Source organism: Schistocerca nitens, chromosome 4, assembly GCF_023898315.1.
Source record: "Schistocerca nitens isolate TAMUIC-IGC-003100 chromosome 4, iqSchNite1.1, whole genome shotgun sequence".
Taxonomy (NCBI): domain Eukaryota; kingdom Metazoa; phylum Arthropoda; class Insecta; order Orthoptera; family Acrididae; genus Schistocerca; species Schistocerca nitens.
This window is the reverse complement of record NC_064617.1, coordinates 20910816-20935068: the sequence shown is the minus strand read 5'-3', so window position 1 is coordinate 20935068 and position 24253 is coordinate 20910816.

Here is a 24253-nt window from a genome sequence, read left to right as displayed (position 1 = left end):
AGACCGCGTGAGACGACGCTTCATCCAGTCCCAAACATGCTCAATGGGGGACAGATCCGGAGATCTTGCTGGCCAGGGTAGTTGACTTACACCTTCTAGAGCACGTTGGGTGGCACGGGATACATGCGGACGTGCATTGTCCTGTTGGAACAGCAAGTTCCCTTGCCGGTCTAGGAATGGTAGAACGATGGGTTCGATGACGGTTTGGATGTACCGTGCACTATTCAGTGTCCCCTCGACGATCACCAGTGGTGTACGGCCAGTGTAGGAGATCGCTCCCCACACCATGATGCCGGGTGTTGGCCCTGTGTGCCTCGGTCGTATGCAGTCCTGATTGTGGCGCTCACCTGCACGGCGCCAAACACGCATACGACCATCATTGGCACCGAGGCAGAAGCGACTCTCATCGCTGAAGACGACACGTCTCCATTCGTCCCTCCATTCACGCCTGTCGCGACACCACTGGAGGCGGGCTGCACGATGTTGGGGCGTGAGCGGAAGACGGCCTAACGGTGTGCGGGACCGTAGCCCAGCTTCATGGAGACGGTTGCGAATGGTCCTCGCCGATACCCCAGGAGCAACAGTGTCCCTAATTTGCTGGGAAGTGGCGGTGCGGTCCCCTACGGCACTGCGTAGGATCCTACGGTCTTGGCGTGCATCCGTGCGTCGCTGCGGTCCGGTCCCAGGTCGACGGGCACGTGCACCTTCCGCCGACCACTGGCGACAACATCGATGTACTGTGGAGACCTCACGCCCCACGTGTTGAGCAATTCGGCGGTACGTCCACCCGGCCTCCCGCATGCCCACTATACGCCCTCGCTCAAAGTCCGTCAACTGCACATACGGTTCACGTCCACGCTGTCGCGGCATGCTACCAGTGGAGCTCCGTATGCCACGGCAAACTGGCTGACACTGACGGCGGCGGTGCACAAATGCTGCGCAGCTAGCGCCATTCGACGGCCAACACCGCGGTTCCTGGTGTGTCCGCTGTGCCGTGCGTGTGATCATTGCTTGTACAGCCCTCTCGCAGTGTCCGGAGCAAGTATGGTGGGTCTGACACACCGGTGTCAATGTGTTCTTTTTTACATTTCCAGGAGTGTATATTGTTTCTTTGCTGGCTTTGTTATGACTCCCTGGGAAGGGCTTCATGACTTGTTGTAATGCGAAGGCATCGTCAGCAACAATTACATAGGGTGTACACACTGTTCTTCCCGACAGAGATTTCGATCCTGGTACATGCAGCGCACATGCTTGAAGGGCTTTGTTGAAGCTTGTACGATTAAATACACCTCCATCTGATATACGTCCTTGTACTCCCACAATCTGCATAAATAAACTGGTAGTCGGCATCTACTAATGCCATTAAGACAATACTGAAAGTGTCTTTGTAGTTATAATAAGTGCTTCCAGTATGGGTAGGATTAACTATTTGTACGTGTTTACCATCTAAGGCCCCTACGCAGTGAGGAAAATTCCAGCGAATCTCAAATTCTCATGCAATTTCCTTCCACTGAGCTTCAGAATTCTGTACCTGAAAAAATAAACAAAAAAATCTGAATAATGTTCTTCCCGCTTTTTTTAGTGTACATCGGAAGAGAGAAGTGGGCACAACGCTTGAAGAGGAACAGAATACCTGCAGAAAAGAACAGAGCACTTCAAGTACCTCAGGTATACGATCAGAGCCTTCAAGTCAACCGTGGAAGAAGGCTAAAGTTATCATCGGTAATCTAAACACCACAGATGATGCTGCATACGAGGTGCTCAAGCGCACTAGCCGGCACATTCTAGGGAAAAAGGACGACAAGTTCACGTCGTTTTCAAAATACGCTGATTGTCAACTGAGAGAAATACAGAACAATAAACGTTCAACAATTTTAGAAAAAGAAGATACAAGACTTGATCTTCGAAGCAAATATAGAAGAGCTAGAAGAATTTGAGTGTACAAGTGAAGTAACTGAATTGAACTTCGAGGGGCAGTCCGAAAATGTATATATTTTTTCAGAAGATAACTGAAGTTGTCAGTAGTAATAGCTTTTTCATTTTAAATTTTAAATTTTCATTTAAATAAAAGATAGATAAAGATAACAGTTCCTTCCTTAATTTCTCCTTGAAGTGCCTTTATTATAGCTTGACACATTTTTGGTATTATTTGACAGATTTTGAATTTGGAAATCCTATGCACGTACATCAACGAGCTATACTAATCTCCTGTAGCTAAAATAATGTAACGGCAAGTTGTTCAGCAGGAGTTACAGCATCTCGAAAATTTGTGTCCTTCAGAGTGTAGTATTGGGCAGTCATATTTAGTAATACTTCAAAGTCCGTCGTAGACATACGAACAAAATTTTTGAAACCCTGTACATCTTGAACTTTTTGGTCACCCATCACTGAACTGTAAGCTCCGTGACTACACCGTTTACTGAGAAAATTACCCACCCACCATCTACGTTCCTCTCTCCGATTTTTATTCTCCCGTTTTACAATTAGATTGACAGAAATAAAAATTATGCGTCAGACGCCATGTTCCGTGACACTTTCTCGCTACACGTCGCCAGTGAGAACGCTCTACCTGGCCACTTGTGCCGGGCACATCTCCCTGCACTAAGTCGCGATATACATGTGCCGAGATACTTATGCCGGGTACAAATCCCTCAGTGTAAACGTAGCTTAGGCGTGCCCAGGAGCAGATACAGACTCATATCACAATGTTGTGGTGATGAGGAGTAGGCAACAGTTGGAGAGGAGCGGGAATCTCTAAAAAGGGCAAACACGGAAGTTGGAAAAAAACTTAGGCACAAAGAAGGTAACTGCGAAGAAACCATGGGTAACAAAAGAAATACTTCAGCTGATCGATGAAAGAAGGAAGTACAAAAACGTTCAGAAGAATTCAGGAATACAGAAATACAAGTCGCTGAGGTATGAAGAGCTCCATCAAACCAGTCTCAGGACTGAAGACCACAACAACAACAACGAGGTATGAAATAAGCAGGAAGTGCAGGTAAGCTAAAACCAAATGGCTGCATGGAAAGTGTGAAAAATTCGAAAAAGAAATTATTGTCGGAAGGACAGACTCAGCATATAGGAAACTCAAAATGACCTTCGGTGAATTAAAAGCAACGGTGGTAACATTAAAAGTGCAACAGGAATTTCACTGTTAAATGCAGAGGCGGGAGAGGAGAGATGGAAAGAGTATATTGAAGGTCTCTATGCGGGGGTGGGGGGGGGGGGTGGGGGGGGGGGGAAGATTTGTCTGATGTGATAGATGAAGAAACAGGAGTCGATTTAGAAGAGATAAGGGATGCAATATTAGAATCAGAATTTAAGAAGGCTTAAGATCAAATAACACAGAAGAGGTAGACAACATTCCATGAGAATTTCTAAAATCATTGGGGGAAGTGGCAACAAAACGACTATTTATGTTGACGTGTAGAATGTACGAGTCTGGCGACATACCATCCGATTTTCGGAAAAATATCATCCACATAATTCCGAAGACTGCAAGAGCTGAGAACTGCGAGAATTATCGCACATTCAACTTAACAACTTATGCATTCATGTTGCTGACAAGAATAATATACAGAAGAATGGAAAAGAAAATTGAAGATGTGTTAGATGACGGTCAGTTTGCCTTTAGGATAGGTAAAGGCGCTGGAGAGGCAATCTTGACATTGAAATTGATAATGGAAGCAAGACTAAAGAAAAATCGAGACACATTCATAGGATTTGTCGACCTGGAAAAAGCGTTCGACACTGTAAAATGGTGCAAGATATGGGAAATTCTGTGAAAAATATGGGTACGCTACAGGGAGCAACGGGTAATATTCAACATGTACGAAAGTCAGGGGGGAATAATAAGAGTGAATGACCAAGGATGTAAGACAGGGATATCGTCCCTTCGCCCTTACTGTTCAATCTGTAAATCGAAGAAGCAATGATGTAATTAAAAGAAGTGTTCAGGAGTGGGATTAAAATTCAAGGTGAAAGGATATCAATGACACGCTTCACTGATGACATTGCCACCCTGAGTGAAAGTGAAAAAGAATTACATGATCTGCTGAATGGAATGATCAGTCCAATGAGTACAGTAAATCGAAGAAAGACAAAAGTAATGAAAAGTAGCAGAAGTGAGAACAGCGAGAAATTTAACATCAGGATTGATGGTCACGAAGTAGATGAAGTTAAAGAATTCTGCTACCTAACCAGCAAAATAACCAATGACGGGTGATGCAATATCAGACTAGCACTGGCGAAAAGGGCATTCTGGCCAAGAGAAATCTACTAATATCAAACATAGGCCTTAATTAGGAATAGATTTCTGAGAATGCACATTTTAAGGACAGTGTTGTATCGAAGTGAAACACTGATTGTGGGAAAAGCATTTAAGATTTTTTACACGTCTAGTTCCGTAGGACCCAATTGAGGTGCAAATTTCCAGTCATGTAACGTGGCGGTACATTGAATTACAACATAAAAGTAATAACAGATAAGATAAAATGTTCATTGCCGCAGAAGAAGACAAACCATAAGTTTATGTAAACTCATTCAACAATATAACACAGTAATCCGCTTAATTTTTTAAGGAACTCCTCAACAGAATAGAGGGAGTGACCTATGAGGAAACTCTTCAGTTTCGATTTGAAAGCGCATGGATTACTGCTAAGATTTTTGAATTCTTGTGGTAGCTATTGAAAATGGATGCAGCAGTATACTGCATACCATTCTGCACAATAGACAAGGAAGTGCGATCTGAATTCAGATTGGATTTTTGCCTAGTATTAACTGAGTGAAAGCTTCTACTTCTTTGTAATAGACTGATGTCAACAAGAAACGACAGTAAAGAACATATATATTGAGAGGTCAGTGTCAGAATACCAAGAGTAGTGAACAGGGGTCTGCAAGTGGTTCACGAACGTACACTTGTTATTGCCCAAACCGACAGTTTCTGAGCCAAAATATTCTTTGAGAATGGGAAGAGTTAGCCCGAAATGTAATACGACACATCATAATCGAATGAAAATAAGCAAAGTAGACTACTTTTCGTATCGAAATATCACTTAACTTGAGATACCGCTCGAGTAGTTAATATATCAGGGAATGACTTGTATTTTACTAGAGGGGGTTGTAAAGCGCAAACGAAGACAGAGACTGGAAAGCATCCAGCCAATGATTGAGTACGTAGGTTGGCAGTGCTGCTCCGAGATGAAGAGGGAAGGAATTCGTGGCGGTCCATATCAATCTATTCAGAAGACTGATGACTCAAAAAAAAAAGCATGTTTCACTCTCTTCTGCAGCCGTCGCGACGCTTCTGCCACCGGGTCGCATGTGAACATCCGTCACCGAGTCACGAAGCTGCATCCGCACATCAGAGCTGTGCCGACAACTCACCGCTCGCCGTGCCAGGCAGCTGTCAAAGATTCCAGACTCGCAAAAGTTGTCCTAACCTTCTCGCAAGGACTGGGAGCTTAAATGTCACTGGAGTAAATACCAGGATGCTGAACAATGTGCTTCCCCTCATCCAACCCTGCAAACCGAGATTTTCTGAGATGTGTATTCGAAATACCCTGGAAACTCTGACGCAGTGGGCAATATTGACCGCGACATCCCAGACGTGTACGAGTCTGCAGACCTAGGTTTCTCTCAGAATACAGCCCTATAGAAGCATGCCTACTGGCCCCTGCCAAATTAGTGGGCGGATGATTCGAGAACTCAAATGGAAGTTCCTGGGAGGAAGACAGTGTTCTTTTCAAGGAACACTACTGAGATAGTACCGCCAACATTCACTTCGCATAGGGATCACGAAGGTAAGATATGAGAAATTAGTGCTCGTAGGATGACATATAGGTAGTCTTTTTCCCTCGATGCATTTGCAAGCGGAATAGGAAAGGGAATGAGTAATGGTGGTACAGGATAGCCTCCCCTACACACGGTACGACGGCTCGCCAAGTAAGCATATACATGTAAATTTGGTCCGTCCATCCATATATAGACACACAAAACACACGGAAAAATGTTGTCCGTTATTTATCGAGATAACAAACGGCAAAATTTCTGCTGCTCATTGTCTCTCCATAGATACCTTTGTACTAGCCCCTAAGTTTTTCTTGACAATCAGTTCACGAGATACAGGTGACAGGTGGCAATATGTTTGCCACAATACTTAGAACAAACAGTACAGAGCTCACCTTTCAACTCTCATATCGTCGCAGTATCGCTTACCTGCCATATTTTCACGAATCTTCTAGTGTTCGATACATAGCGTTTGAATCCACCTAATTTCGATGAGTGAGGGATGTTCCCCATCAAATTACCGACCTCTGCTAATTCTCTCAAAATCTCATCGCGTTCCGACAGCAGTGTTCAATTATTTAGATGGCTGACAGGTAGAGAGCTATCACAACGAGAAAAATAGCACACTAACGTACAGGAGGAAATTCAAAACCATGCAGAGTAATCGCAGTCTGCACAAAGAAATTCATAAAGACAACACCCACAATTCATTGATATCGAATGAGTGCCTATAATATCACTCTGTACATGTTCTAAGCTCCTTTACCATGTTGCTACGATTACCGTGCCAAAATGCGACAGTGTAATAGTGTCCGAGTCTTCGTTGGCAGCACAGTGTCTCTTCCCTTGCTATTTTTGTATCATCCATTGGAATAATACTACAGACTATAAAAACTTGGCTAAAGTTGCCTGGTAGAGAATAAGATTTTACCATATCTCTCTTCCGATATATTGGGAAACAAATACCGTCTGCATATGCATCGAGCATATGTGGCGATCCCATTAAATATACAGGCGTCGGTCCATTGGAACAGCTGACCAGTGATCGAAATCGCTTACACAGAAAAAGTGTAAAGGTACGTCACCGGTGCTGGTAGCATCAGTGGGTATAACGCGCAAATGCCGTCCTATGGTATCGTCGTCCACGCTGCACTCACCTGGTTCCGAAGTTCATCTGCGCTGGTCGGCACTGAGTCATAGCGCTGCACCCGTCGTTTCACCATATCCCATACATTTTGGATTGGCGACAAGTCTGGTGATCTGCTGTGACACTCGTGCATTGTCTTGCTGAAACATGGCAGATAGGGTACGGCTACGGCTCGCAGGACGCCACGCTGCTCACAGTGCCCTGGACACGCACCAGCTGTGATTTGTGGTCGTACCCAGTAGCACCGTAACGTCTCCAGCTGGCACGGTACGTCTTGTACGAATGCAGTCACTGCGATGCCGCTCCCCTGTTTGCGGCGAACCAAAATGCGGCCATCATTTCCAAACAAACAGAACCCGGATTCATTCGCAAACACTTTCTGATGCCATTCCCGTCCCCAGTGACGTCATTCCGTACACCATTGCCGTCTAGCTAGTTTCTACACAGTCGACAAAGGTAGGTGGACAAGTGGACGATGCGCAGTAAGCCACGAGGTAACAAATGGCGACGGACTGCCACCCCTGATGATGTACAATGTGTTCCACTGTGGCGCAAGAGCAGATCCATCCTGCAATGCCATTCGGATGAGGTGCCGACCTTCTTGGGGTGGGCAACATGACCCACCTGGTCGTGCTGTACGGCCTTTCGTGAACCACTCTGCGCACACCCGTTGCACAGCCGAAACACTTGGTCCCCCACGAACAGTAATTTCCCGGATGGATGCATCACATCTCTAATGCCAATGATGCGCTATCTTTCAAACACACTGATCTGACGGTACGGTCTGTGATGCATCGTGCACGTCTGCCCAAGTCACACTGATCCATTATCTTCGGTTTTTTAGCGACAATCGAAGCCGGAGGCACGTATCACAGGTAAGGGTGTTGCGCCGCGATGTCAATGTTGACCTCGAACCTGCGGGCCAACACGCTTCAAATGCTAATCATTTCTGTGCAACCTACTACGGTGCATGTCCCGTGAATATGAATGTCCTATCTCTAGTCGTTCGAGGTGTTCTATTTGTTCTGAAAGTGGGTGTACAAGCGGGAGTGCAATACAATTAAAAAATCGCGCTTCTCCGGGTTCTGCCACAGACAGGCTCCCACGTTATGGTACTTTTAAGAACGTCTTTAGAGGACCAGGTAAAAGAGAAACTTTTTTTTTTTTTTTAGTGTGAGGGGGACGTACCTGTAATGAAGTTACTAAAAGTTTCAATGTCCGTTCAGAGAAATCATCAAGTTGTGATTGTAACATTTCCAGTTCTTCATGTGTATTTTTCTCTCTGATTTTAAACCATTTTCTGGACCGGAACGTTGTTTTCCTCCTTTTCTTTAAATGTAGTGCCAGAGTCATTGTTAGGAATGCTTTATCTGCATTTGAAGCCATTCCCATAAGTGTCAAAATACAGCTTTCTCCTTCAGAATTGAGGTTAAGTTGACAAGCTTGGTAGATCGTGTGCGGGATTGTTCAAAAATCCGTGGATCGATAAGAGTGAATTTGAAAAATAAGATCTATCACGTACGGGATCTTAAGTCTGATTACGATGAGTCAGAACGGCGTGTGGCATAAAATTTTCATCCCACTTACCTCTGGATAGCAACGATAATGACACAGTTTTCCGATTTCTCTCGAAAATAATGAGAAATAGACATTAATTGTCAACAGTTTCGTTCTAAACAGCGTTGTCTGACGTGCAAAGCGTCTCGGCGAAGCAGCTGGCGACTGGTAGGTCGCTTCTGCCTCCACCCAGGCTGCGGCGGCAGCGCCCACGGCGTCGCTTCGGCCAGACGTTTCGCGTTGGCACCTCGCGGATATCGTGTCAGGTGTTCTCGCTGAATCCGCTGAATGTTTCACTCACAAAGGGTCCGCAACAAGCGTTAAAGCACCGTCGCTAGCGGATTACTCTGAGCGACGATACTTAGAAATGGAAGCCAATGAAGAGATCGCAGCCGACACAAGCCGAGGGCAGTACATACGCGCCACCTTGGCGACCCATTCGTGATGCAGGCTCCTTCGACAGAGCTAACTACAGATCAGCATCAGCTGGGTACCGCAGAAATACATTTGCTACGTCACTGGCCCCAGAATTATCGCACGTAACAGTCCCATCGCAGTCCCAGACAAACAACACGCAGCGACAAAAGTCAAGACGACCATCACCACCGTCATTACAAATATCAGATCCTGACGTATACGCGCCGAAGAAGATGAAGCCTAGTGATAGTAGTGGTAATCGTTGCTAATGTAGTGGATGTAGATATGGTAGATATTTCAAATGTAGCCTAGACTGTAGGAGTTGTCGCAACCTGTGTGCAAATCCCGGAGACAGAAATTGATTAGACAGCCTGTTCCCCAAGAGTCTGATAGTCGTAAAGAGAGTAATACGATATTAAATTATTAATATTTCGGCTGTTGGCACAAACAGATACAAAACTGAAACCAAAACTAGGGATTTAGCAAATTTCCTCTGCCAGGCACTTAAATGTGTTTTTCAGAGTATCCATGTAGATGCAGATGTACGAGGGTTGTTTTTTAAGTAAGGGCCGTTCGCCTGCATAGTCCCGTAGTTCGCGCGGACGCCGCAACAAGCCACCGCGCCACTTGCCGGCATGCTTCCCGTTCACACTGATGCAAGTTGCAGCTCTGTAGCTGACGTGTACGCATCGCTGTGCTACTTTATAATGTTTACGATTATTGAATCGCCCGCCGCGTGTGAGATACGGTCAGTGATACGTTTTCTGACCGCGAGAAGCCTATCAGCTGCAGAAATTCATCGTCAGTTAACAGACGTTTATGGCTCGATTGCAATGAGTGAAGGTAAAGTGCGTCAATGGGTTAGAGAGTTTAAAAATGGCCGTCAAAGCGTCCATGACGAAGAACGCTCAGGCCGGCCCTCTGTGATCACTGATGGTTTGGTGGCTGCAGTCGAAACAAAGATTCGTGAGGACAGAAGATTCACAATTTCCACTCTTTCTTTGGAATTTCCACAAGTTTCAAGATCGGTTTTGTACAAAATTATGTCTGAAAACCTAAACTTTCAGAAACTGTGTTCTCGGTGGGTACCCAGACTCCTCACAGAGGACCATAAAGGGAAGAGATTTGCCACTTCATTGGACTTTTTGATTCGTTACGAGGAAGAAGGGGGATGACATGTTGAGTCAAATTGTCACTGGGGATGAAACATGGTTATCCCATATCACTCCTGAAAGCAAGTGACAATCGATGGAATGGCGACACACAACCTCACCCGTCAAGGTCAAAGCCAAACAGACGCTTTCAAAGCGCAAGATTATGGCAACTGTGTTCTGGGACCGGCGCGGTGTTTTGCTAGTGGACTTTATGCCACGAGGAACGACAATCAACTCAGATGCCTACTGTGCAACTCTAAAGAAGCTCCGCAGAGCAATTCAAAACAAAAGGCGCGGCATGCTGACAAAAGGAGTTTTGCTCCTGCACGATAACGCTAGGCCTCACACCTCTCAAAAGACTTGGGATTTGATTGATTCTTTTGGCTGGGAAGTTATGGACCATGCACCATACAGCCCCGACCTTGCTCCTATCGATTTTCACCTTTTCCGGTACCTGAAACACTATCTTGGCGGGCAGCGCTTCAATGACGACGATTAAGTGAAAGCGGCCGTGAACTCTTGGCTGTCGGAGCAGGCGGCCGAATTCTTTGAAGAGGGAATTAAAAACTTAGTTGTACGGTATGACAATTGCTTAAATAAACAAGGGAACTATGTAGAAAAATAGGTAAAAGTGTGTAGAATCAGAAAATAAAAGTTTTTACAAAAGTATTTGTATCTTTTTTTAAAAATAAAAACGGCCCTTACTTCAAAAACAACCCTCGTAGAACAGGTTAAGAATGCTTGAAGTCTTTGGGCAGAAAGGCATGCACTTTCTAACAAAGTGTTGAGGAGTTATTCGCCATGTTGACACAGCATTATCTAATGCAGACATCTTTGCAGAGATAAAATCTGAATTATTAGTAACGACCTTAGAAGGTTCAGAAGGAAAATAACTGAAGATGCAGAAGTGAATGGACGTACAACACCTAATGCGTTGTCGTCAGCTTCCTCAGCACGTGTATTTGTGCCCTGTAGCTCCGTGCGTCCGGTCGGTTCTGCGACGCCACGACTGTCTCACGCACTGGTGCTGGCTGCGTCAAGTATGCAGGAGTGCTCGAGATCTGGTGCTCGCCCAGCCGGGGGCTCTTAACACAGCACCGACACCCGTCGTTGTTGGCCAGTTTATCAGCGGTGAAGCCTACGGAAATTGTTGTTGTTGTCTTCAGTCCTGAGACTGGTTTGATGCAGCTCTCCATGCTACTCTATCCTGTGCAAGCTTCTTCATCTCCCAGTACTTACTGCAGCCTACGTCCTTCTGAATCTGCTTAGTGTATGCATCTCTTGGTCTCCCTCTACTATTTTTACCCTCCACGCTGCCCTCCAATACTAAATTGGTGATCCCTCGATGTCTCAGAACATGTCTTACCAACCGATCTCTTCTTCTAATCGAGTTGTGCCACAAGCTCCTCTTCTCCCCAATTCTATTCAATACTTCCTCATTAGTTATGTGATCTACCCATCTAATCTTCGGCATTCTTCTGTAGCACCACATTTCGAAATCTTCTATTCTCTTCTTGTCCAAACTATTTATCGTCCACGTTTCACTTCCATACATGGCTACACTCCATACAAATACTTTCAGAAACGACTTCCTGACACTTAAATCTATACTCGATGTTAACAAATTTCTTTCCTTCAGAAACTCTTTCCTTGCCATTACCAGTCTACATTTTATATCTTCTCTACTTCGACCATCATCAGTTTTTTGCTCCCCAAATAGCAAAACTCCTTTACTACTTTAAGTGTCTCATTTCTTAATCTAATTCACTCAGCATCACCCGACTTAATTCGACTACATTCCACGATCGTCGTTTTGCTTTTGTTGATGTTCATCTCATATCCTCCTTTTAAGACAACGTCCATTCCGTTCAACTGCTCTTCCAAGTCCTTTGCTGTCTCTTTGTGTCATCGGCGAACCTCAAAATTTTATTTCTTCTCCATGGACTTTAATACCTACTCCGAATTTTTCTTTTGTTTCCTTTACTGCTTGCTCAATATACAGATTGAATAACATCGTGCATAGGCTACAACCCTGTCCCACTCCCTTCCCAACCACTGCTTCTCTTTCATGTCCCTCGACTCTTATAACTGCCATCTGGTTTCTGTACAAATTGTAAATAGCCTTCCGCTCCCTGTATTTTACCCCTGCCACCTTCAGAATTTGAAAGAGTATTCCAGTCAACATTATCAAACGCTTCTCTAAGTCTACAAATGCTAGAAACGTAGGTTTGCCTTTCCTTAATGTTTCTTCTAAGATAAGTCGTAGGGTCAGTATTGCCTCATGTGTTCCAACATTTCTACGGAATCCAAACTGATCTTCCCCAAGGTCGACTTCTACTAGTTTTTCCATTCGTCTGTAAATAATTCGCATTAGTATTTTGGAGCCGTGACTTATTAAACTGATACTTCGGTAATTTTCACATCTGTCAACGCCTGCTTTCTTTGGGATTGGAATTATTATATTTTTCTTGAAGTCTGAGGGTATTTCGCCTGTCTCATACATCTTGCTCACCAGATGGTAGAGTTTTGTCATGACTGGCTCTCCTAAGGCCGTCAATAGTTCTAATGGAATGTTGTCTACTCCTGGGACCTTGGTTCGACTCAGGTCTTTCAGTGCTCTGTCAAACTCTTCACGCAGTACCGTATCCCCCATTTCATCTTCATCTACATCCTCTTCCATTTCCATAACAGTGTCCTCAAGTACATCGCCCTTGTATAGAAATTGTTACGCGTCTCGTATTCCGTCCTTGCGATCATTATCTGCGTAGGCTGCTGCCGCTGTTCATGCGACAGAAGTGCTCTCTACTAGTGGCTAGCCCAAACTGTGGCAGGCCGGCCGAAGTGGCCGTGCGGTTAAAGGCGCTGCAGTCTGGAACCGCAAGACCGCTACGGTCGCAGGTTCGAATCCTGCCTCGGGCATGGATGTTTGTGATGTCCTTAGGTTAGTTAGGTTTAACTAGTTCTAAGTTCTAGGGGACTAATGACCTCAGCAGTTGAGTCCCATAGTGCTCAGAGCCATTTGAGAACCAAACTGTGGCAGGAAAAAGTTGTGTCAGTTCCAACTCACAGATCTTACAGAAATAAATCATTCACTCGCAGTCCATACAAGGACCGCTATTCTGACATGTTACACCAAATTTCAGCGTCCATAGATTTCTGCACAAAACAATTCATACCCTTCTTCTGCTCTGGGCATAACTCACCCTGATCGAGAAGCTGCTATTCACAGCTTTGGTGTTTCCCTACTGCACATCTTTCTTTCCGCCGAAAATCAGACACGGAAATGACACAGGCTCTTACACGGAACGCTGTTGAAGACTTGCGCAAATCTGACAATGCCCTTCAAAGCCCTTTAATGGAGAGTACGATCGGCTCTGTCGAACTGAGAAAGTCTTTATAAGGTACTCAGCAGCAAGCACATATCTATCATTAGCTTTAATCTGTGAAACTTGCTTTAATCCATCCAATCAATTACAGGTCAATGAACACGACAGAGACGACGGGAAAGGAGGAGTAAACATTTCGATTAGAGATACGGTTCAGTTTAAAAAATATGACATCGATCGTAGGACGGCAGACTGGCAAGCAGAGGCTGTGGTAATTTACTTTCCGAAAACACACATTTACCATTATCACCATTTACAAATATCCAAAGTGTAAAAAATGTAACCTTGCAGTGGATCGGCTTAATCCCCAGCTTTAAACGCCATTTCTCATATGCGCAATGGGGCTGTGAAGTATATGGCGTGGATAGCAGAAATTTGATTGCATTTAAGGAAAAATCTGAATTCAGTACTGCCAAACGATGGCTACCCTAAAGGGAAACTTGCCCTGTACAGAAGATTATCTGCCGTGGATCTGACATCGTGCTCTGCTGACTTCCACCGTGTAACGGAATGGCCCAGACCGCCTCCATCTGCAAATCACAACAGATTCCTCTAAAAATTCACCTCATGTTATCTGTTCACACAGCGGGTGGAGAAGCAATGAAGCTGACTAGCCAAAGCGCGCTGCTACAACCCAAGAGAAGTTTCAGTACTTTAACAATCCATGACGTCCGAAAGACGCCTATAAACAGCTCATTTCAACTACTGAAGCAACTGGAACAGTTTCAGGTCCAAGACGAAAGCAACTCATCGTTTTGAAGCAACAGTCCACCCCCCCCCCCTTTCTGCAGAGCACGAGACTGCTCCATAGTTACAGCGCAGCTAAAGCTTGAGAACGGTGATTGTCGGAAAGGACAGAACGTGGCAGAGTTTCATCGCATGAAATAAAGTGGCTGCGAGAGTTCCAAGACAGTTAAAAGGCCGTGAGGACAACACCTGGAAACATTTTTGTGAATCCGTAATTAATAATCTTTCTATCGCTGATGTGTAGAGGAAATTAATGTTTCTGAAAAACAAGAGCTCAAAAAATATTCAATCATTAAATATTACTTAGCTGGAAGATTTTGTGGACTTAATATCACCAACTTCCACAGACGAGTAGCCATTTCGTTCCACGGAGTAAAGAGATTACAGTCACGCTCTCTTGGTATCATTTTCACACGAAGAAAAGATGGAAGACATTAAAAACGTGGCAAATTCCTCGCTTGGCAAGGAATGAGTACACTACCAAATGATAGAAAATCTGCCTGATGCAGCACACAGAAAACTGGTACAGATGTTTAACTAAATATGGATAAACGACGAACTAATAGAGGATTGGACAATTCAGGTAGTGCTACATACACTGAAACCTCGTCAGACAAACAGAAAGCCACGACAGACCTATTTCTCTTTCCTCCTGCATCTGCAAAACTTTAGATCGTTTCTTCAAAAATCGTTTAGAATCGTGGTTTCGTTGAAATCAGATCCCGCCATCGAGTCAGTAAGGTTTTGCGAAAGGCAGAGGAATACTTGATAATTTAAATATCTTAACCTCCGACATTTGCGACGCAAACAACAAAAGAGGGTGTTACAGCTGTCTTTGTTGACTTTTTGGCAGCCTGTGATGGTGTTCAAACACCTGTGATACTAAGTAAGTTGGGAACCGTCTGAATCCTGCCACAGCTGAGTTACAGAATTAAACACTTTTCTCGTCAAACGAAGCATGTGGGATCGCTTCTGGAATAAACTAACTGGACCATGCATTCTTACAACTAGTCTTTCACAACAAGCTATCTCAGTCTATACTCTTTGTAATCTGGGCTTACGAGCTCGAGAAGACTTCCCTCCCCCTGTGAATATACTCCAGTATGCAGACGATATTTGTATTTATGTGTCGATTGACCCTCTGGGTCAGGCTGCGCGTTAGCTGTCAATGGGGATGGGCGCACGGACCAGACAGTACATGGCGGTGGGTTAAAGATTTCTCCAAAATAATCCGTAATCGTTGCTTTCGAAAAAGAACTTTACCACGCTGTTTGTACATTGTAAGACTCTGCGCTCATAAAGTACGAATATAATCGCAGTTTATGACTCTTGGCATTCTGTTTGATCCAGAAATTAGTTGGGGACCTCCTATCAAATCCACAGTACATACGAAAAAGCATTGAACCTAATGACGACATTATGGCGGGTAGCTCACCCACCATTCAGCTTACTTTATACCACGCGTTGATACTGTATAGATTACGGACGCACGGCCCGTCGCATCGCTGCGCACCGCCGGACAAACTGCGCTACAAAAGTCTACGCGTCTGCCTTGCAGCTACGCTTTCTTCTCCGCTAACGCACATCTCCTGGAAAGAACAGAAATACCTCTACACATAAGCAGAAGAATATTGTGTGACCTTCATATTCCACGAAGAGTGGCAGATGCTAACCATTAACTGATAAAAAGTTCCGAAAAGCTCTCTCAAATCGGGAATTACAGAGATGAAAGAATACAAGTTTCGTGTCTACAACCGGTACGAACTCTGGAAATATCTGAAAAATAAAATACAACGAATTGATATTTTTCCAGTGTTCCTATACTGGCACTACAGCTTTTACTACAACATGCCTGTAATTTATGTCGATCGTTGCAGTACCTGGAAGAAAAGTGGGCAGGATATACTAAAATCCATGTAGAGGCCTCACAACTGGACACGGAAAATCATACGGGATCGGCTTTTTTCCATCCACAAACTGCGCAAGGAAGCAAGTTTCAACTACCATGCGATGCTTCTGTATTTCTAGCCGAAACAATTGCTGTTATGCGTGCAATAAAATGCTCAAGATTCTTCAATACCTCCAAGGCAATAATAATCACAGACTCACAAAGTCTTTCGAAATCAATTAGTTAAAGGAACCGGAACAAAAGAACTAGTAAATCCACTCTCCACACAATAGCTCTCTATTATCAAACAAGGAAGACTGGTGAAGTTATAGAATTCGTATGGATTAAACATCATTTTATCAGTAAATAAATTACAAACTTGATCTACTAGCGAGACATAAACTAGCGCACACAGATTACCTTCTGTAAGAAAAGGAACGATTGAAACTTCCTGGCAGATTAAAACTGTGTGCCCGACCGAGACTCGAACTCGGGACCTTTGCCTTTCGCGGGCAAGTGCTCTACCATCTGAGCTACCGAAGCACGACTCACGCCCGCTACTCACAGCTTTACTTCTGCCAGTATCTCGTCTCCTACCTTCTAAACTTTACAGAAGCTCTCCTGCAGGTGGGGGGGGGGGGTGATAACGCAATACGTATTTTTAGTGCTAAATCTCACTTTTAAGATGCAAAACACGCGCCACAAGGTAATTTGGATATTATGTTACCAAGGAATACCTACAAAAGGATGATGCATAAATTATATTTTTCATACATGTCCCTACGTAATGAAATACACTCCTGGAAATTGAAATAAGAACACCGTGAATTCATTGTCCCAGGAAGGGGAAACTTTATTGACACATTCCTGGGGTCAGATACATCACATGATCACACTGACAGAACCACAGGCACATAGACACAGGCAACAGAGCATGCACAATGTCGGCACTAGTACAGTGTATATCCACCTTTCGCAGCAATGCAGGCTGCAATTCTCCCATGGAGACGATCATAGAGATGCTGGATGTAGTCCTGTGGAACGGCTTGCCATGACATTTCCACCTGGCGCCTCAGTTGGACCAGCGTTCGTGCTGGACGTGCAGACCGCGTGAGACGACGCTTCATCCAGTCCCAAACATGCTCAATGGGGGACAGATCCGGAGATCTTGCTGGCCAGGGTAGTTGACTTACACCTTCTAGAGCACGTTGGGTGGCACGGGATACATGCGGACGTGCATTGTCCTGTTGGAACAGCAAGTTCCCTTGCCGGTCTAGGAATGGTAGAACGATGGGTTCGATGACGGTTTGGATGTACCGTGCACTATTCAGTGTCCCCTCGACGATCACCAGTGGTGTACGGCCAGTGTAGGAGATCGCTCCCCACACCATGATGCCGGGTGTTGGCCCTGTGTGCCTCGGTCGTATGCAGTCCTGATTGTGGCGCTCACCTGCACGGCGCCAAACACGCATACGACCATCATTGGCACCAATGCAGAAGCGACTCTCATCGCTGAGGACGACACGTCTCCATTCGTCCCTCCATTCACGCCTGTCGCGACACCACTGGAGGCGGGCTGCACGATGTTGGGGCGTGAGCGGAAGACGGCCTAACGGTGTGCGGGACCGTAGCCCAGCTTCATGGAGACGGTTGCGAATGGTCCTCGCCGATATCCCAGGAGCAACAGTGTCCCTAATTTGCTGGGAAGTGGCGGTGCGGTCCCCTACGGCACTGCGTAGGATCCTACGGTCTTGGCGTGCATCCGTGCGTCGCTGCGGTCCGGTCCCAGGTCGACGGGCACGTGCACCTTCCGCCGACCACTGGCGACAACATCGATTTACTGTGGAGACCCCACGCCCCACGTGTTGAGCAATTCGGCGGTACGTCCACCCGGCCTCCCGCATGCCCACTATACGCCCTCGCTCAAAGTCCGTCAACTGCACATACGGTTCACGTCCACGCTGTCGCGGCATGCTACCAGAGTTAAAGACTGCGATGGAGCTCCGTATGCCACGGCAAACTGGCTGACACTGACGGCGGCGGTGCACAAATGCTGCGCAGCTAGCGCCATTCGACGGCCAACACCGCGGTTCCTGGTGTGTCCGCTGTGCCGTGCGTGTGATCATTGCTTGTACAGCCCTCTCGCAGTGTCCGGAGCAAGTGTGGTGGGTCTGTCGCACCGGTGTCAATGTGTTCTTTTTTCCATTTCCAGGAGTGTATTATTGTAATATTCCGGTTGCGAGTACCAGCGATGATGCGCTATCGTAATTGAAACGACAACGCTCTTTGCTGTGAAAACAAGAGCGTGTATGCTTTTTGTAATTGTTGGAGATAAGGAACACTGATTGGACAAAAATTTTTTTTCCGGGAGAGGGGGGGGGGATTAGATACATAGTTTGCATATATCCGTAATATGAAGTGCAGAGGAGACACAACTTGTAATCGTCCGCAGCTCGTGGTCTCGCGGTAGTTTTCTCGCTTCCCGAGCACGGGGTCCCGGGTTTGATTCCCGGAAGGGTCAGAGATTTTCACGTGCTTCGAGATGACTGGGTGTTTGTGTTGTCCTCATCATTTCTTCATCATTCATGAAAGTGGCGAGACTGGGCTGCGCAAACGTTGGGAATTTGTATGGCTGCTGATAACCGTGCAGTTGAGCGCCCCACAAACCAAACAACATCATCATCATCATCATCATCATCATCAACAACAACAACAATTTGAAATCGCACTTGTCTAGAATAAAAAATTTATTTTTGTGAAACAAAGGTAAATATCGTCTACGAACTTTTATTCGATGTAGGATGTGTTTAGCAATCCAGTGCAGAGTCATTTATTCGCAAACTGACAATACTTGGCGAATCTGCTACTGTCATGGTCCGAACGAATTATTTCGCTGTCAGCTAATGTGTTAAAGACGTTCCCTAAGCGACAGTTTGTTAGTAAGAAGATATTATATTGCCATTGTTGTTCAACTTTCTCATTCTGGAGGTGTTGCCAGAAAATCATACGGCCACAGTGAGTACTTTAGCTGCCACGAGAGACTGAGTTCTCAACGCGAATTGTAGCAGTTGTCTCCGACGTTCTCTGAGAACCGGAGAAACAGAAATCCTCGACCGCCAACTCATCCGTTACCTTACCCGTTCTCTCCTTACAGCAGCCACGAAGAAAACATGCACTACTAGCCATTAAAATTGCTACACCAAGAAGAAATGCACATGATAAATGGGCATTCATTGGACATATATATTATACTAGAACTGACATGTGATTACATTTTCACGCAATTTAGGTCTATAGATCCTGAGAAATCAGTACCCAGAACAGCCACCTCTGGCCGTAATAACGGCCTTGATACGCCTGGGCATTGAGTCAAAGAGATCTTGGATGGCGTGTACAGGTACAGCTGCCCATGCAGCTTCAACACGATACCACAGTTCAAGAGTAGTGACTGGTGTATTGTGACGAGCCAGTTGCTCGGCCACCATTGACCAGACGTTTTCAATTTGTGAGAGATCTGGGGAATGTGCTGGCCAGGGAAGCAGTCGAACATTTTCTGTATCCAGAAAAGCCTGTACAGGACCTGCAACATGCGGTTGTGCATTATCCTGCTGAAATGGGTTTCGCAGGGATCGAATGAAGGGTAGAGCCACGGGTCGTAACACATCTCAAATGTAACGTCCACTGTTCAAAGTGCCGTCAATGCGAACAAGAGGTGACCGAGACGTGTAACCAATGGCACCCCATACCATCACGCCAGGTGATACGCCAGTATGGCGATGACGAATACACGCTTCCAATGTGCGTTTACCGCGATGTCGCCAAACACGGATGGGACCATCATGATGCTGTAAACAGAACCTGGATTCATCCGAAAAAAATTACGTTTTGCCATTCGTGCACCCAGGTTCGTCGTTGAGTACACCATCCCAGGCGCTCCTGTCTGTGATGCAGCGTCAAGGGTAACCGCAGCCATGGTCTCCGAACTGATAGTCCATGCTGCTGCAAACGTCGTCGAACTGTTTGTGCAGATGGTTGTTGTCTTGAAAACGTCCCCATCTGTTGACTCAGGCATCGAGACGTGGCTGCACGATCCGTTACAGCCATGCGGGTAAGATGCCTGTCATCTCGACTACTAGTGATAGGAGGACGTTGGGATCCAGTACGACGTTCCATATTACCCTCCTGAACCCACCGATTCCATATTCTGCTAACAGTCATTGATCTCGACCAACGCTAGCAGCAATGTCGCGATACGATAAACCGCAATCGCGATAGGCTACAATCCGACCTTTATCAAAGTCGGAAACGTCATGGTACGCATTTCTCCTCCTTTCACGAGGCATCACAACAACGTTTCACCAGGCAACGCCGGTCAACTGCTCTTTGTGTACGAGAAATCGGTTTGAAACTTTCCTCATGTCAGCACGTTGTAGATGTCGCCACAGGCGCCAACCGCGTGTGAATGCTCTGAAAAGCTAATCATTTGCATGTCACAGCATCTTATTCCTGTCGGTTAAATTTTCCGTCTGTAGCATGTCATCTTCGTGGTGTAGCAATTTTAATGGCCATTGGTGTATTATCAATAGTCAAAGTTTTCACAGATTTATATATTAGACAGGTAAAAATTTTTAAAATCCATGCATCTAATCAAAAAAATCGAAAGAGAGTTTAAACGCAGTACCTGTCTTATCTGTGTCAAAGTCAAAGGTCAAGTTAATTAATTTTTCTTTACGACGTAGCATTTCAATATACGCTCTTGAAAACTGTATAATCAACTTTTGAATAATGCGTTGTTGTTGTTGTTGTGGTCTTCAGTCCTGAGACTGGTTTGATGCAGCTCTCCATGCTACTCTATCCTGTGGATAATGCGTAAGCTTGCAAAATACCTCATTATCATTAATTAATTGTGAAAAACAAAGACTGTTGTTACAACATAAATGAAAGAAACTTTCAAGACGCATACACCCACGGATGTGCTGTCAGATTATTTTTAACACACCTGACTAATAAAATATTTATGCACTCATTATTATTCTAATTATTTTTATCCTTATATTTGTTTTATGTTTTAAATTGATATTTTACATTTTATATTGCTTTTGCTTTGTTTTTTACTTTACTGTTTCCTATACATGTATTTTGTTAACTGGGAGTAGTGAGGAACTCATAATTCCATACAAAATCATTACGTATATTGTTGTTGTGGTCTTCAGTCCTGAAACTTTCTATAAGTCTACAGATGCTAGAAACGTAGGTTTGCCTTTCCTTAATCTTTCTTCTACGATAAGTCGTAAGGTCAGTATTGCCTCACGTGTTCCAACATTTCTACGGAATCCAAACTGATCTTCCCCGAGGTCGGCTTCTATTTTACCCAAGAAGACACCATCATCATTTAACCACACAGTAAAGCTGCATGCCCTCGGGAAAAATTACGGCTGTAGTTCCCCCTTGCTTTCAGCCGTTCGCTGTACCACAACAGCAAGGCCGTTTTCGTTAGTGTAACAAAGCCAGATCAGTCAATCATCCAGACTGTTGCCCCTGCAACTACTGAAAGGCTGCTGCCCCACTTCAGGAACCACACGTTTGTCTGGCCTCTCAACAGATACCCCTCCGTTGTGGTTGCACCTACCGTACGGCCATCTGTATCGCTGTGGCACGCAAGCCTCTCCACCAACGGCAAGGTCCATGGTTCATGGGGGGGATCATTACGTAATGGAAATGGAAATGCCTTGTGGCTAGGGCTTCCCGTCGGGTAGACCGTTCGCCTGGTGCAAGTCTTTCGAGTTGCCGCCACTTGGCGACTTGCGTGTCGGTGGGGATGAAATGATGATAATAACAACACAATACCCAGTCCGTGAGCGTAGAAAATCTCCGACCCAGTCGGGAATCGAACCCGGGCCGTGAGGTATGACACTCCGTTGCGCTCACCACTCAGATACCTGGGGCGGACATTACAGTAATAATAACCTGTTAAAAACTTCTTAAAACGTGACGCCTTTTTACACCATGCACATAAATTGAATGAAATTTTTTACATAATACGCATGATAAGGGATCACAACATAAAACAAAATTCTGGAGGATTTCAAATTGTCATGGGTGAGCCTCTACATACCTTGATTCGTATCAGGCATATTTCAGTACATTGGTGAGCCTTGGCAAAGAGAACTGATTATTACTAGTGACTGCAGCCTGATTATATAGTTTTTCAAGTGGAGACTGGCATCATAATCATTTAACAGAGATCGATCTAAAAACTGGGCAAAAAAACATCTAACCTACTCACGATGTTTCTCTCCATGACTGGGCAAAAAAACATATTTCAAATATCTCTCGACCTGATCAGACGTTCGTTTACTAGACTTCCATGCTGTCCCAATGACACTCGGCGTTTCAAAAAGAGATTCTCTAATTTTCGGTCCTAATAAACCAACAGTTTCTTTTAAATCTATAAAATCGCGGGTGGTCATTATGAAAAACGGTATTTAACGTCGTCGTCGTACCTGAAAACAAGAAACTTGTTCATCTGGTGATTCCAAAGGGCTCAACAGCACTGATATAACCGTGGGATACATACTGCTTTCGAAGTTGGAAGAACTTTGTGAGAAGATTTTCAGGTCTAGTTGAACAGTACCATCTCCACTTGAGAGACAATATAATCAAGCTGCAGTCACTAATATATAATCATTTGTCTTTATCAAAGCTTACCAATGTACTGAAGTATGCTTGGCACAAATCAGGTTATTCGGAAGATCACCTGTGACAATTTGAAATCCTGCTGAATTTTGTTTTATATTGTGTTCCCCGTCGTTTGTGTTATGTGAAAAATTTTGTTTATTTTATGTCCACACTGTAAAAAAAGGTCATTTTAAGCATTTCTTTATAGATTATTATTATTGTAATGATTTTGTATCATAATAAATAGTCACTTTTTATTTTCAATTAACAAAACACATATGTGGAATGGCAAACTAAAAAACAAAAAAACATGAATGTAAAATGAAAAATAACAATTTAAAACATAAAACAAATATATATATAAAATAATTAGATATGATAATATTGAAGGTTTAGATACTTTAATCAGGTATCTCCGAAATGCTTGACAGCACATTGTGTACAGCTTATTTTCCAAAAATGGTATTTCAGAAACCAGCTTCATTACACATGGATGTATATCACTTGAAAGTTTCTTTAATTTACGTAGTTACAACAATGTTCATTTTTAAAATTAATTAATGATGGTGTGGTACTATGCTAACCTTCACATTACTACAAAAATTGACTATACAATTTTCAAGGATGTTAATTACATATCAACTTTAATATGAAACATTTCTAATATGCATCGTTTAGAAGATATTCCCTCTAAACCTCATATGCCAAATTACTTTTGGGGTGTGTTTTACCCCTTATTCTACACACCCATCAAGTTATCATCAAGATCGTTTATTTACACTTGGAAATGTTCCCCTGTCAGTGATGGACCCATCCCACCCACTTGCATAGAATTGGCGTATTGGAGACACCCTACTGTCAACGTGGTGAAGTAACCATTTCTGATGTAAATCACATCCTGTTTCAGTGCAAGCGCTGTGAGAAAGGCAGAATCAAAATTTTAAAGTAGTTCTCGAGACATGGTCACTGCCAACCACTTTCCACTATCCCAGGTCGTGGAGGTATAAACAAGAGTGCATATGATGCCATAGCCAGGTGTACAGCACAAGTAAACATCAAACTCTAAATTGAACTTAATTCACGAACTGAATTAACTGCTTTAATACAAACGAGTAGTTAGCTGTCAATTGTGTCTAGCAGTTTAAGTGAATTCATAAAACATTTTCAGTCTGAAAATAAATTTACGAATGTATGACGAAGGTCAAATGTTACCTTGCTATATTTGCCAAACCTTTTAATTTTTGATGGCTAAAATGTATGTGTGGTACAATCCAATAACGAAGTAATAAAAAAAAGTTCTTCATCTGGGAAGTGTGATACCTGTTAAAATATCTTTTTGACAATCTAAAACACGGTTCTCACGTTGTTGGTTACGAGTTCGATGTAAGGGAAGTTAAAACAGTAAAACTGCAAACCCCCTTTGCGGTGGCAATACAAATGTTTCCAGTTACCAAAAATTTTGTTAGGAACATATAATACGAGGGTGTGCTGA